Source organism: Cygnus olor, chromosome 5 (assembly GCF_009769625.2).
Source record: "Cygnus olor isolate bCygOlo1 chromosome 5, bCygOlo1.pri.v2, whole genome shotgun sequence".
Classification (NCBI taxonomy): Eukaryota; Metazoa; Chordata; class Aves; order Anseriformes; family Anatidae; genus Cygnus; species Cygnus olor.
The window spans coordinates 49,743,352-49,759,379 of record NC_049173.1 but is presented as its reverse complement, the minus strand read 5'-3'; the positions used below and the strand labels follow the sequence as shown (position 1 = coordinate 49,759,379).

At 44.5% G+C, this 16,028-nt stretch overlaps 1 protein-coding gene and 1 long non-coding RNA gene across 4 annotated transcripts in view; both read left to right on the top strand.

Annotated features, from left to right (window-relative positions):
- Positions 1–16,028, top strand: part of SLC1A2 (solute carrier family 1 member 2) — an 85,651-nt gene that overhangs the window by 2,786 nt on the left and 66,837 nt on the right. The window lies entirely within an intron of this gene.
- On the top strand, positions 10,231–12,501 carry LOC121070472. The gene is made up of 3 exons (XR_005820097.1): positions 10,231–11,188; positions 11,300–11,417; positions 11,548–12,501. It is a non-coding gene; the product is annotated as an uncharacterized LOC121070472 (long non-coding RNA).

Here is a 16,028-nt window from a genome sequence, read left to right as displayed (position 1 = left end):
TCACACTGCTGGGGCAAGGGGGGATTTGCTGTGCAAGGCTTTAATAGGAAGAGATGTGATGAGAGGTGGCTGCAGCACAGGGATTTGTCAACTTCAGGAGGTTTAAATGTGTGCAGAAAGAGAGGCGCTTTTCAGAGAAGCTACCTGAATAGGTGGGCTAAAAAGGATGAATGCCACAAGTAGAAGGGCTTCGATAGAGGTTTGGTTTTGCTTTCCTTATTGGATGGAGCTAAATTGTCAAGGTGAGAAGAGAGGCAGAAAGTTTAGGCTTTGTTTTCAAACTTTTTAGGAAACTCACATAGATAAAGACAAGCTGAAACTGCTTATTTGGTGTGTTTCAACTGATGCTCAGTGATAGCTGAGGTAGGTGTGGAAAACAAGCTGAGTGGAAAGCGTTTCAGTTGTCAGTCCCTTTTCGCCACTGAGAACCTCTTCCAAAACTGAACTGCTGTCTTTCCCTCCCCTCAGGTAAGAAGCTGAGGAGAGAGATCAGCTTTACATGCTGGCGTAAAGGTCAGCAAACTCGAGCACTGTAAGGATCAACAGGGAAAACGAATTCTGGACCAGGCAGACTTTGTTCAAGAAAGGCTTTCCGTTGGCACCAGCACAGTGGAAGAAAGACAGGTAGCAGAAAGTGCCCGTTGCTGCCAGCAGAGCAGTGTCTTAGGCACATGCAGGTACATGGAGAAGCACCTGCTGGTGGTGGGGACGGACTGCCTGCACTCCAGTTTAATGTCTGGTGGCTCTTGTGATGTTCAAATAGACATGTTAGTTGAGGTTTGTAGTATACAAAGTCATTATTTTGTCCTGATATGTGAAAATGACCAGTCATGGTCATTTTCACAGTGTGCAATTTCTCCTCTAACAGGCAAGTTTACATAAAAACTCCAAACTGGGGATGTCAGGAGTATGATAAGGTATTTGGCAAAAAATAAGGTCCCCATGTATACACAGAGGAAGACAAATCTCTATTATGTTGTTAAAAAATAGTCTTAGAGCCAGGATTTGCTAGGAAAGCTTCCCTTGTCTGCATCTTTCCAGTCTTTTTTTTTTTTTTTCCTTTTTTTTTCTTCCAATGTTTAAGTTGGGTAAAGTTATCCATGTATGGAAATTTGCTGCCCAAAACTTTCTGTTCCAAGAAAGGAAAATGTGGAAAACAGAAAACTTCAATCAGTTTAAAATTAAAAAAAAGGAAATGTGCCCCAAAATGGCAGAATCAGACCCAGGTGGCCTCTGTGTCCGCCGTGCTACAGTTTCAGCTACTGGGGCTTCCGCAGGCCGAAGAATACACTGGCTGGTATCTTGACTGTTAAGTCTTCTTTTCACAAAATCCCCTGACACCGATTTCATTACCAAGGTGGATTTTTGGTGCATAGCTGGTGCTGGAAACTGAGAATAGTGAGTTTGGGGAGGAGGAGCTGGAAGCAGTTATTGATGTACTGCTCAGGGTTGCTTGTTTTCGTGCTCTCCATCTAAACCTCCTCTGCTGGCTGTGACTGCAGAGAGGATGCTCGCAGATGTGGCCTTTTGGTCTGTGCCAGGATTGCCTTTCGTGAGTCCTTAGCATGTTTCAGAGATCCAGCAACACCAGTTCACGCTCAACCTTTGCTATCTGGCATAGTGCTCAGTACGCACTAAGTTGAAGCTATGGAGACTGACTTTCTGCTTTAAGATGGTAGAGCATTTAAGCCTTTCCTTTGCTTTTACAGGGTCTGAGGGGACCTAAAGGTTAAATGAGATTGCCTCTGACCCAGTTGGTTCCCATGCTTGTCTCCAGACCTTTGAGCAAAGTCCTGAACGCCTTGCCTCAGCTGGGTTCGTTGTGGCTCTCATTGCTGTCTGCAGTGTTACTGTTTCAAAAGGGAAATAATGCAATGATTTGCTACAGTTTTTTAAATTACACTTGTGTATCTAGAGAGAGGTTTTAAATCTTAAATCAGCATGTGACTTTGTAACTCAGATATTAAACCTGGAGTGTTCAAATTACTTGTTTTTTACCTCCTGGAGTGATGCTCTTTTAATACTCTAAAAACCCAGCGACGTGTTTGTATTTTGTGTGCATTCAAAGCGTGGGAGTTCCAGGTGTGAAGTTTGGGTTTGGATCAGCTCCTTTAAGAATGCAGCCACTAGGAGACACTGTCACTGCGTCTAGAGCAGAAGTTAAGGAGAGGCAGAGCAGGTGTCTGAGCACTGGAGCTCAGCCCTCTGCGTGCAGGTAGCGCACCCCCAGCTCCCAGCCAGCCTGGGCCAGCTGGGATGCCACCGCTGCGTTTTGGAGAGGGTAATGATACAGATGTGTGCTCTTCCACTGCAGTTGGTCTAAGTGCCTGGAACAGTCCCGGGGCAGGTTGGCATAAATAGCAGAGATGTTACCTGTACGGGTATGCGGGGCACAGGTACCCGGCAAGCGTGCGTCTGCGTGTGTGTATGCTCCCTGCTACTAAACAAATCCAGTGAAGTGGAACAACATGCTGAAACATCAGGATGTTTGGAAATACAGAAGTCTCTGGGTAATTGCTTAGCATCGTGATTTGATTAGTGCAATAGTTGTAAGTGCTTCACAATTTTATGTACACTTAATACAAGTGGTGTTTACGTTATATGGATTGGCATGGGGGCAGAGCTCCCATTCTGTCTGGAGGTGCAAATGTGCTGCATGTCAGCTACAGAGATCCCTGTCTTTGTTTGCCTTTATCGTTACCTCAGTTAACAGACAAAACAGCAGCCCAGCTGTGGGCTTTTCTTCCTCTCCCAGCCCGACTACTCCTACATTCTTCTACAGATGCTCTTTCTTCATCCCAGGTTTCACTGCCTCTGAAGCTACAGTTCCGCAGGCAGAAATAGAGTCTGTCTGCGCTACCTGATCACAAAGCAACATGAATTTGGTCCACATCAGGGAGGGGCACGTGATCTGAGTTCTCTGAAATTAGCCATAGTATATTGCATGAAACTTACAAAGGTTTTTCACTAGCTGTGGAAAGATGATTGTTAGTCAATTCAAGGTAAAGTTAACATGGGAGGCATAAATAGTAAGTACCTTGCCCAGCATCAAGCCCTGTGGATGCCAGTTAACCTGTCAACATTTTTTGAACAAATTTGATCCTTAAGAATGAATTTATTACGCTGGATTAGTGTTTTAGTCATGCGGCTGTAGTGGGTTTGGATCTTGGAGTAGAAGCCCTAAAGCCATTCGCTGCATCGTCAAGACAAAGCTCAAAAGGGAGATTGCCAACATATATTATACACCTAGCCTGGAGACAATGAAACACACCTTAGTGAGTCAGAAAAACTAGCTTTGCATTTCATGATAGGCTTTAGGCACCTACATAGAGTGGGTTTTCAGGATCTGCCACAATGTGTACACAAGCACACCCACAGATTTCTTGTCATCTGAATTTTTACTCTGTAATTTACCCACAAAACTCCTCTAAATGGAAACTTGGTGAAATGTGCTGGCACAAATGTTTAGATACTTCAGAGGACGAAATCCTCCAAGTGCTCTCACTGTTATTTTTATGCAGATTTTGAACAGTATCAACTCAGGATGGAGATGTTTTACCCTATACTCGCTCGGACATTTTGTGGGACAGATGGAGTGGATGTAGCCTATTAATTAGACATATCAGCTGTGGCTCTGACCTCATTTCACTGTTGCCGATTGCAAATCTCTCATCGATTTCGATGAAATAGAATGAGGCTCTGTAGAAGATAATGCACGTTCCTTAAAATTAATCTGATGACATGATAGTTCTCATGACCCCAGCCTTCAGTTTGGCCTTGAGCTATACTTTCAAAAAGAAGTCATCATCTAGACATTAACTCAGTTTTTGTAGGAACCCAGACACTTATGTAAAGGCACAAATATTAAAATGCTTTTTAAGAAGTCTATAGTGCTTATTCATTCTAAACTTTTTGAAAAAAAAAAGCAGATTAGGGAATTGGATTAGATATACAAAGGCTGTATAGATATCTGTTCCTTAAAAAAATGGATAAAGTTTTCAACAGTCTTGGCTTACTGTAGTGTTCCAAGAAATGAATAAATACGTACACACCTCCTCCCAATGAACATACGCTAAGATGTTTATGTACAACACCCTAAGAATTCACCTGATGAAGCAGTTCTGTATTTCTATACTAACAAGTTACTGCGTTTAATTTTCTTATTGATCTTGGCATTTCCCCTTGATCTACAGTCTGTCCTAACCAAGAATACTGATAATTAAATTTGTGAACAATATTTAAAGGGTCAGATTTTTTCAGTTAAAAACTACTGTCATAAAATCTCTGTTCTTCTCCACTTGCATAGATATCCATTCCTTCCAGTACTGACCTTGACCAGCAGTCACTGAATGCCTACATTCAGTAGGTAGGGAAAGCTCACCTGGAAAGTCTGATATTTTGTGTAGTGCCATTACTGGAAATAGCCATCTCAGTATTCCTGACAATCGGAAATTTTAAGATCACATTGGAGACCTCAGATTTTTCAGTGCCTGCTTTCCCAATTTGACATTGATAGATCTAGTTTTGATCTATGAATCATCTATTCCTTGGCTTAAGTTGTGAAATACTGTATTTTATAGCTTATATCTCATGACATAGATAATAAAGGACATTTTTAGAAGACTTAAAATAGCTTGTACTGCTTTTGTTTCTTCTTCTGGCATGCACAGGCATTCAAGTTTCAACAACTTCCTTAGCTGTACCAAGCAGGAGGAAGTGAGAATATAAAGCCGATCAGCAAAACAAGTGCTTTTGTAAGAGGTGAGGGAGGCATGGACAAAGTAAGTGCATAGGCAGTAGGAGCAAACGCTGTTCCTTCAAAAGTGCAAATACAGCTTTTAAACCACCGTGCCCTATGCATTGATAATCTTTCCATGGGGCCTTAAATGTGTTCAGGTGTGAACCTGCCAGGATTTACCACATTGCTCAGGTCAGGTTACTGTGGTGTGTATGCATGAGGGCCAAGCCTGTGGGTCTCCAAACGACGGTTGTTTTTAGCCGATGCAACAATTTGAAGAAAGCTCTGGGTAAAGCCTTTTGGGTAGGGTAGGGTGGCGTCACTTAGGGTGCAGCCGGTCAAGTTGTGCAGGAGCCCTTCCCAGTCTGCAGGCTGCCCCCCTGTCAGAAGGTGGGCAGGAGCCCTGGGCTGTCAGTCGAGGGCATCTTGCAAAGAGCATCGACCTTCTGTGTGAGACCCCCACGCTTCGTGGAAGGTGCAGGTCCGGGCCCATGGGGCATGTGCTGGGTCCTTCCCGGCACACGCGGCGGTGCAAACGCTGAGGCTCTGTATGGGAGGAGCGCAGAGAGAAGGCGCAGTGCTAGCAAGTGCACCTTCATCTTTGTTGCCTTCTCATTTAATGCCTTCTCATTTTCCGTGAGATTTAATTCCCTTCCCCAGCCTGATGTGTTGCAATACCTGCTATTTAGAACAATTAAGTATATGAGTTCTTGAAAACACTAGATGGGTCTGTCAAATCCATCATCTCTGCTATTGTCCATCTGCTAATGAAAACTCCGCTTTTGCCAAGTCAGTACAATATCTGACACTTTTAGCCTCCAGCCCTTTAAGTTAAAATGCTGTTTCCACAGGCATGAGAGCAATAAAAATGAGTGTGCTTTTATATATTTAATCCTACTTCTATATTAATTTCAAAGCCTCTCAGTGTACTTAAAGCTTTAAGACAATTAGCTGCAGTATATGTCTCAGTGCTTGGGAAAGATAACAGACTAGGTTCAAAGATCATATTTTAAAATTTTTATATAGAACATATTTGATCTTGTATTAAGCAATTCCAAATTGGGGACCCTTAAAAGGAAGGTCAAAAAAAGAACCAAAGCATAAAAGCATTAAGAAACACTCCTGCTAATTACAGGCTAATTACAGGCGTCCTTAGGAGAACAGCGTGAAATTCGCAAAAATGCAGTAGTTCAGGTTCACTGAAATACCCGAGAAATCAAATTCATTGTAGTGTTTTAAAGAAGAGAAAGTGGAGAGGGAATTTAAAAATTAAAAGTGTTTAATTTTTACTTTTCAAATATAAATGCTCAGTTTCAGCTTTTGAAACGTTTGAGCTTTCAAAATTTCTATTTCACACCTATTTTTCAATTGGAAAAACATGGAATAAAAAAAGGAAGACTAAAATGAAGATGGGAGACTCCAGTACAAAGGAAAACACAACACTGTGTATTAAGGAAGCATTTGGGGTTGACCAAAACAATATTTGCCCTCTTTGTGTGTGTTTTTTTTTTTTTAAACTTTCACTGACAAACTCAAAACATATGCTGTTAAGTGTGACTGCAACTGATCTTTTCCTTGATATATATATTTTTTAAAACATAACCACTATGTCAAAAATCAGTAATTTTTCCAGGCTGCTTTCTGCTCTGTACCCTTTCTTACTATTTTTTCAACATGAGTAAAACAGTGGTTTATTACTTTAGGCATTTGAATTTATATATGTATAGAGTTGTGTGTTTATTTTATGCTTCATCACTCCATTTCAGACAGTCTCCTTTCTGCAACGTTTTTATTTAACAGACTTTGCTGCTGTTTCTGTCATATTGATGTGCTTTGATTCTACCTCTTGCACACATTTTCACAGCAACTTTTGACTTTCTCTTTTACCATTAGAATTTGGACTAATTCCTATACTTTCAACCATTTCTGTTGTCATTCTTGTATTTCTAGTCCTTCATGGCTTCTGTTTTGTCTTTTTAATAATATTTCTCTGTCCTGGTCAGTAGCCACTGAAGGTTCACCTAAGTTCTCTGTGAAGACAGCCAGTTGAGGAGAAGTTTTGGCAGGTCTCTGTACTTCAGTACTATTCTGTTTAGTTTGGAGTAAAAGGTTTCTTTTTCTCTGGCAGCATACAAAGGCATATCTGATTCTGGCTTCAGCTGGTTCACTGGTTTTGCTTCCAAAATTGCCAGGACGTTTTGAACGTTTAATGTGTCAGTCGCAAAAACTGTTAGTGTACTTTGCGGTGCTGATTTTCACAGCTGCGGGTTTGTGGTGTTGGTTGTTGATGCTGGTAGCCGTAATGCAGGTAACCAGCATAGGGGCTGCCTGCTGTGACCTGCTTGTCTCTGCTGGGTGGGCAGGATGCAACTTCTGTTACCGAAGTCAGGGTCCTGGAGCTCCATCCAGGAATCGATCTTTTTTTTCTTACATCTGTACATCTACCCCAGGGAAGACCAGTAAGCAGGTCTAAGGGGAGCGATAAGTACATCACCAGCTAGTTCACATTTCTGTGTGAATCAGGTTAGTCTCTCTTAGCCCTGCTGAAAAAGCTGTGCTTCAAACCTGTGAGTGACTGCACCTCTGATTTACCTGTGGCCTCCTCAAGACGTACCATGTGGCTTCCAGGCCCGTGGACTTTGTTTCCCCCGAGGCAGGAACCCCTGGTGTTTGCCTTTCCAACCGCTCATTGCACGTTTCTCCTGTAATTTACTTTGGATCTTGGAGATTTGCTCTCTCACGGGGACTGCAACAGAGATCACAGGTAAACAAGTCACGCGCACGGCTTAGCTTCTGACGCACTACCCACCGTTGGAAGGGGGTGTCTGGCTCATGCTACACGTGAACTTGTTCATTCCTACTCCCGTGGGAGGGTCTTTGGGCAAATGGGTCTCATCCAGCACCCTCCTAGAGATGTTGACTGTTGCCTTAGGTAAATCTTTCCAACCTGGAGGAGCAACACTATCAGGGAACGGTTTTGATACTGAAGGTGGTGTAACTGCATTAGCCCAGCACTGTATCCAGGCTAATGACTGCCTCTTAGCCAGGCTAATTAGCTTGAGTGCAGCAGAGAGTTAGTATGGATGTCCTGGGCTAGCACGGAGGAAGACATGGTTACCTTTCCTGCCCCAGGTCAGGTCCATACAGAGCCTGAAAGCCTGTTTCTCAACAGGCTTCTTAGTCCAAGGAAGAAAGGTTGACATTCTGTCCTCAAGAGTATGAAAATTACGGCCAGCTCTTGTGATTATTCACTACCAGCCATCTAGGACTGTGGCTTCCTTAATCGATAAAAATGCCAGCACATATGTAACATTTATCTGGGAATATAGGAGTGTATTGGAGGGTCTCCAGAGCTCCTTTCCAAACATACCTATTCTGCATTTCTGTATACTGCAAATAAACAGCATACAGCTGTCTCCATGCAGTGCCTTCATATCTCAGTTCTTGGATGTGGCCATGATGCCATATACTGCTGGCACACCATCCCATACTCTGTACACTACTTCCATGTCCCTGAGCTTTCATGAGATTGCCTACGTGAATAAATAGTTGAGCCCAACAGGAACAGTTGGAGTGGAGTGTGTGGAGTGCCGCTGGTGTGCTACTGGAGTGCATTTCCTGGTGTAACTGCACCCAAACCCAATTCAGTGCATCTGCCCCAGCACAGTTCTGCGATGCGAGCCACAGTGCAGTAGGTGGGCACCATCAGGAAATTCACTCCAGAAGCTCATCCTGGTTCAGACTAAACTGCTAGTGTAGGTTTGCCCTCAGCTGGTTACTGAGACTCCTCAGGTAAGTGCTCCGTGCTGGGCAAGTTCCTGGTGGCCTCCTGTGACCTGCTGGGTGCACACATAGAATCATAGAATATAATCACTGAATCATTAAGGTTGGAAAAGATCTTCAAGATCATCCAACCATCACCCTACTAGCAATCTTGTCCACTAAACCATGTCCCTAAGCACCAGGTCCAACCTTTCCTTGAACACCCCCAGGGACAGTGATGCCACCACTTCCCTGGGCAACCCGTTCCAATGCCTGACTGCTCTTTCTGAGAAGAAATATCTCCTAATTTCCAACCTGAACCTCCCCTGGCGCAACTTGAGGCCATTTCTTCTAGACCTATAGCTAGTTACCTGCGAGAAGAAGCCGACTCCCAGCTCCCCACCTCTTCCTTTCAGGTAGTTGTAGAGAGCAATAAGGTCTCTCCTGAGCCTCTTCTTCTCCAGACTAAACAACCCCAGTTCCCTCAGCTGCTCCTTACAGGACTTGTGTTCCAGGCTTCGTAGCCCTTCTCAGGGTGTGCTCCATGGCCTCGGTGTCCTTGTACTGAGAGGCCAACGTGTGCGCAGGCAGTGCTGCCACTGCTGCAGCCATGACACCAAGACACTGCTGTGGCCTGTGGAGATGCTGGGGTACGTGAGCTGCCCCTGAGCATCACGTGGAGCACAGGCTGGGGCCGAGCATGGCCCATGGTCTGCCACAGGTGTGGTGTCCTCTGCCAGGTCATGGCAAGAGTGCTGAGGGCTCCAGGTCCCTTCCAGTGGCAGAAGCACAGCCTTCTGAGTTTACTACAGTCGTAGTATACTCCCCTTGGGGCAGAAAGCGGTCTTTTTAATTAAGCATCTGGCCCCTTATCCGTGTAAGAACTGCTCTTCCTATAGCAACTGAGAAAAGGTTTGTCTCTACAAGTGCACGTGGATAAAACACATGGCACTCGCACCCAGGCGTGCATATGGGACCTAATTAACACCTGGCTGCTATTTATATCACAGCTATCTAGGACAGGAAGCGAAAAACAAGTCCGAATTCCCCGCCCGCCATTTTAGGGATGTAAGGCGGGCGGGTGGCACTGCCCCACGGCGGAAGGCGGCCGGAGGCATTCCCCCTCCGGGCTCCTGACCGACACCAGGACGCCTCCGCCGGCACCCTCCCGTGCCGCGGGGCTCGCCGCGGCCCTCGGGGGCTGAGCTTGCAGCCCGGGCTCTGAGGGGCCGGCCCCAGCGGCCGGGCCGGGTGTCCCGGAGGCCGCATCGCCGCGGCCCGACAGGGGGCGGCCGAGGGCAGCGCTGGCGGCCGGCGGGGCCGGGCGAGGCTCTGCGGCGGGCGCTGTGCCCCGGACTCGGTGCTGGAGCTCCCCGGGGACCCGCCCGCTGCCATCCCGTCAGGGGCCCGTGTCGCATCCCTTCGGGAGCTGCCGGCCTCCGACAGCTTGCTGGCTCCTGCCAGGGCCCCCTCGTGCTCTGCAACCGTTTTCTATATAAAAAGAGCCACCATCCTGTCTCTGATTTTTAACCACGTTTAACCAGTTAACCACGCTTTGACATCTCAGTGAGAGTAGGAGTAAGGTGGAGTCTGAAACCAACTCGGTTTGTAGGTGTTAGCCTATTCATCAGCCTACAGAGAAACGCTTCTAATTAGAACAACAGTGGGGTTAGTTAATCTGGATGTGCTGTCTAAATCAGGAGAAAAGAATGCATTTTCCTGTCATAAGGGAATGGTTAGGATGTAGTCATAGAAAGGCTTGAATGCCAAGATCTTTATTCCTATGCATTTTGAGCTTCAGGCTGCCCCCAAAACGTCTTGTGGAGCCAGCATATGTAGCCCATAACAATAAAAACATGAAGAACAATAATATTACATCAGTGAGATTTTCCCCTGTGTCTGGAGCACTTGATCCAGATTTCATATGCTTTGATGTGTACAACTGATTTTCCAAAGCACACAGCTCTATATCATGCTATTCATCCTGTGCATGAAACCGGTTCATTCATAGACTCCTAGACAAATTGGTGTAATGACAGTATGTGACCGAATATAGAAAGTCATCGTTTGAAAGCTGGTCAGGAGCCGATGACAGGGACCAGTCAGAATGGGACGTGGATTGGACAGGCACAGCAAACGGGAGGTACAAGAGCAACAAAGTCAGGAGGTCAGACTCAGCCTCGAGGCTGAGAACCGAAAAGGAGGGGGACAAATTAATTCCCATCTTGTACCTGCGTGTTCATGCTTTGCAATTACCCTGGGGTCAGCAGTGACGATGTATCATCCTCCAAGTGAAGTATTTCCATAATTTTAGACACCATAAGGAAATCACAGTAGCTGTCATATACTGTTTCTTCATTATTTCGAAGGGGCAGAGAAAGGAGAGGGAAGGAGGATTTTAACTTCCACCCAGTTTCCCTGCTATTTATACTCAAGAAAAACGATAGTTTTGGCAACCTCCCTTCTCACCCGTGGCATATCGAGAGTGGCCACAAGGAGGTGTTGTTTTTCCAAGCCGTGCATTAGTAATCCTGTGATACCAGAATGCCTAAGAGGCGCCTTTTGGGGCTAAAATATGTACTGAAAGATAAATGTCTCCTAATTTATCTTCTTGTCTAAACAGAGGAATCAGAGACAGCTTGGAAGTAATGTGTTCTGGTCTTTATAGATGGAGAACCGAGGTGTAAGGTATGCTTGCTTTCACACAGGATCTGTGACTGTAGACAGAACTGAGTTGTCCTGTCTCAGTAGCCAGTCAGGTAACATAAAACTCTCTGTTTTCTACACTTTTCATCCCAGGTGATGTTGCTTGTCCCTTTGCTGACTGACCAGAGCAGAGGGAGGCCAGATGAGGGGATGAATTTACTTTGTGTGGACCTGCAGTGGCTTCCTTGTTCTTGCAAAAAGAAAATATCAGGTTGTTTTCAGATTTATTGAATTGCTTGAGAAAGCTTAGGTTCCACTTTTGCTTTCTCTCGTTTTTATTTTTATTTTTTCCATGAAGCTTAAAATATCTGAAAACCTGACAACAACTTATTTATTTTTAGAGTCAGACCACGTTTCTCAGAACTTCTGTTTCTGGCACTGTTGTGGAACTGATGCATTTATTAACGGTTGCTGATTTGTAAAATTAGGCTTTTAGGCACCAGCAAATGCATACCTGAAGGAGATATAGGACATTGCCCAGTGACAGGAAATAGACTAGTGCCAGCTGTGCACCGAAGGCCGGAATGGAAAGATCCTTCTTGGCAGATGACCAGCATATCACCATTCACAAGCCTGCCACTCACTGTTTGTTTTATGGACTACTACAAAAGAATACTCAGGAAATGGAAAGTCACAACCTGTCTGAAGCCCGTGGTCTCTTTAACACTTTTGGGTGTAATGTGTCATGTTTCTCATGGTTCTTTCTCATGCGTTTTCTCTCTTGACATAACTTCAGATTCTGCCTAGCAAGACAGAATAGCAGGAGAAAGAAAAAAAATTAGTCTATCGGTTGAATAAGCAATTAGGTAAGCAAGATAACATCCTGGTAGTCCATTTTTTTTTCATGACAAAACACAAAAGAAGAATGGAATAGTGCGTTTTCTTGACATCATCCATAAACAATTGTTGAGCTGAGAGTGTTCCTAGTTTAAAGAATACGTTCACACATCTGATGAGTCAGGGAAGACATTTTTACGTATGGACACACACTATAAAAAATACATGCTAACGTGCAGTCACTCGTATGTCCAAGTGGTCAAGTTGCCATCTGTCTCTCGGACATAACTGACAAATGTGGCATAATTTTAAATTGCCCCATTTGATTTACTGCAAAAAAAAACTAAAGCAGAGATGGCACAGGTATCATTTGGTTAGTCTGTGGATAATTAGAAAAATTACCATAAATGCCCACTGTAAAAGCAATTACGGTAAGTTAAGTTGGCTGTTTTGTTGGGTAATACTGATTCTGATTTCACATAAAAAATCCACATCAAAAAAATCAACCCACAGCTCAGCCGAGGACCATGACCAATGACCTCCCCAGCAGGGAGAGAGGCCCCTTGGTCTCATTGTTCCACACTGGTCACAGCAGTTACTGCTTTGCATTTCTATCTAGATTCCATATCAGTGACACCACTGAAATATGTTCCAATGGCTTTCAGATCAATGCACGAGTCTATGTGCTATATGAAGATCTTAGAGCAATGTGTAAGTTTTGTTTAAAACGCATCCTTCCACGTCAATGGAATCATACATTAGGTGTTTTCATGTGGGAAAATGAAAAATTAGAAGTTAACGCTTCATGGTCTACTTAGTATTTGCCCCTAGTGACATTCACCTAAGTAACACTTCTGTTAAGTGCTTTTTTAATTTTTTATTTTTTTTATTCACTGATCCACATCCCAAGTGGAAATTTTCTCCACCTTCTTCAGTGCCAGTGTGGATGAAGCTCATGCTGGAGACCCTGTATGCTCTGCTCTTTGACAGTCCCTGGCAGGCTCAGGAAGCAGTCTCTCTTGTGAAGGTTCATCTTCTCAGCATCTGTGAGTGCAGAGAGCCACATTCTTGTGAGTGTCAGTGTTCATATGCAGTGTCCCACAGGTTTGTCTGTACAGAAATCTCACATGCATTAATCTCACATGCATTCTAGTGTACCTTAAAGCTGACAATTTTTCACTATCAGTTTTTTGAACAGACCAAAGTAGGATTTAACAATTCTGCCTACTCACTCTATTCTGTTTGGACTGTTGATAAACAGTGGAAATAATCTCAGATTTTCTCACCACATTTTTTCTTCAGTCCAGTGGCAATGGTTATTCAGGTGAACTAAAGTCAGACTTGATAGCTGTTGGGACTCATTCATGATCCGATTTTTTTTTGTTGTAAAGGAAGCAGGGGAAAGATGGGCACTGTAGAATTTTCACAGTGCTGTACAAATACTTGTTTTAATAGGTGAAAGGTAGGTATTTTGCCCATTTGTCACTTTTTTAATGCTTACTCATTGCAAGAATGAATACAAGTTAATTACAAAAGAATGTGAGGAAGGTGGTACAGCTTTAATTGCAGCTTTCCTGGCCAACTATGCATAGCTTGCTTGGGTTTGTCAGTACAAACTGTCCTGTCTATTTGCCCATATTCTGACAATTGTTTCTCCTCAGTTAAAATAAAGGAAATTTTTATCTCAGGCTTAGTCTTTTTTCAGTGCAATTGTTACCTCTGTGGCTGACAGTACTGTCAGTGGAGTGTGCTGGTCTTTGCCCGAGTGCGGACTTCCATAGAATACGTGATATGCCTCATGCATTCATTCTGGTGCTTCGCTGGATTTTCTGTTGATCTGAAAGTCTTTCTTTGGGAGTCCTTTGCAGCTACTCACAAACATGCTCACACTTGGTCTGGAAATGTATGGGCCTGCCTTCTGTGAAGCAAGCTATCTGGCTAATTGGCAGTGTGCTAGCTACTCTGCTCATTCCTCCTGCAGGTAGACTTGCCCCAAAGCAAACGTGGGGTACCTGCCTCTACTTTGAAAGCGTAGAATAGGCAGCATGGCGTATATTTGTACCTTTGCCTGTACCACAGTAGGTTCCCAGAGTTGGAAAGGTTTTGCTGTCCTAAAAGTCACATCCTCTTTCCATCCACCACATGTTTTGCAAGCTTCCTTTTCTGTGGCCACACTGTGAGCCCGACCACCCGGCCGAGTCAGGAGATGGGGTTGAAGAATTGACTTTGCCTCTGCTCCTTTCTGACTACCAGTCACTAGCACACCAGGCACTCTGCAAGTTTGAGCCTGGCAGCTAATAAAACCGCTGGATTTTATGCACAAAACAAATTTGACTCATGGTTACTTATCTTAGAAATGTAATTTGGCTGTGTCAGAGCAACAGGCTTTTGCTTGTTGCAGGCTTTGCCTCGTTCCCTCTGTGGTGTAACCTCGCGCTGTGGGTGTGAGTGGAGCAGGACGGGGGCCTGGAGCTGCTTCCCACCGGCTGTGGGACACTCGTGGACACAAGTGGCATGCGATGGCATGGACACAACAGCAGGCAGAGCTCACAAACACTGGTGTGAAGGGCAGACAAATACCCGGTTCTCCCATCTCAAGGCCTTTTGTTGGCAGTGAGTGCTGCCACGCCGTAATAAGTCGCTGCAAGGACGCAACAGGGCTGCATGGGAGGGTGTAATTAGCACTAAATAAAGATGGCTTGGGAAAACCTAAGCAAGCCAAGTAGACACTTCCCTAATGAGCCTGTCAGGGAAGTGCTCACAGATGGTAAGTTTTATGAAATGCCGTAAATAGGCTAATGAAACTCTGTTTAAGAATACACTGACAATGCCATTTCCAAGCAGCAGTCGTGGAGTCACATTTTTTCCTGCCATAGAAAAATACATATCTGGAATTCAATTCTGCCAGCAGATGGACAGCAAAGATGTGCTGTGTTAAAAAAATAGAATTCACAACACTCAGATCTGCTTTGTAATACACATCATGACATACTTTTAACATTACAGCTGTGATTTTCTTCTGGGGCTCCCCAAAGCGGAAGAGAAAGGGAGTGGCAGTTCATATCATCAAACCCAGCTAATAACATTTTTTAAAGAAGTAGAAAAAGATCCATCTCTGCTCCTCCCTGAGCATTTGCTTAATGCTGCTGTAGCTGGCTTTGGAGTAATGTACTGGAAAAACTCAGATGGGGGACATGCAGGTGGATGCTTGAGCTACAGAAAGAGCTGGGCTTGGTTGGAAATGGATTTAGGAGAACTGTAATGTCGTCACTGCCTTTTTATATGGCTTGGCTCAAGATGTAGATGTTGCTGGCGTGCTCTGGGCTGGAGGGATGCAAGGCAGCTCTGGTCGAGGGGAGCTGTGTGCCTGCAGTAGCAGTGAGCTAGCGCACCTTGTCTGTTGGCTGTGTTTGGGATCATGCTAACCCTGCTGGTCAGCCCGAGCAGAGGGAGTTTGTTTCTGCATGCTGTGTGCCATTTGGGCATGGGAAGTCAACGCTGTGGTGCATCAACCAGGCTGCAGGCTGACCCCAAAGTCACTTACCCTGGTTAAGCAGGAAGAGCACAGTTATTGTAGGGCTGGGATCTGAGCTCCACCAGGTCTCCAGGCAAGAACCTGAACTGAATGACCAGCCCTCCAACAGCACCCTTCCTCTAGGGAAATAAAATCCTTTGTAGAGAATTAGATACAGTTCTTAATACAATTCTTACAGTGCTGTTAATATGGACACTCCTATTCCAGCATGACATCAAAGAATATGAATGAACTTTGTCACCTGTTAGCCTCTTCTCACTGCCACCTTGCTCACAGCTTATCCCAAATATGTGCATACCGAGCATCTCTTTCCCTCTTTGTTTGCCTTTCGGAGCTTAGTCATACGCAGTTTCTCTGAAATTATTTTTCTTTTCCTTTGTTTTTAATCTAAACCATAATTACGTGATGGTTTTACTTCACATTAGCATGCTCTTTGCCTGCTCTAGGTCAGAGTGAACTCCGTGCTGATGAAGGGAGCTGAACGAGCAGCCAAGAAGAAAAGATTTCAGT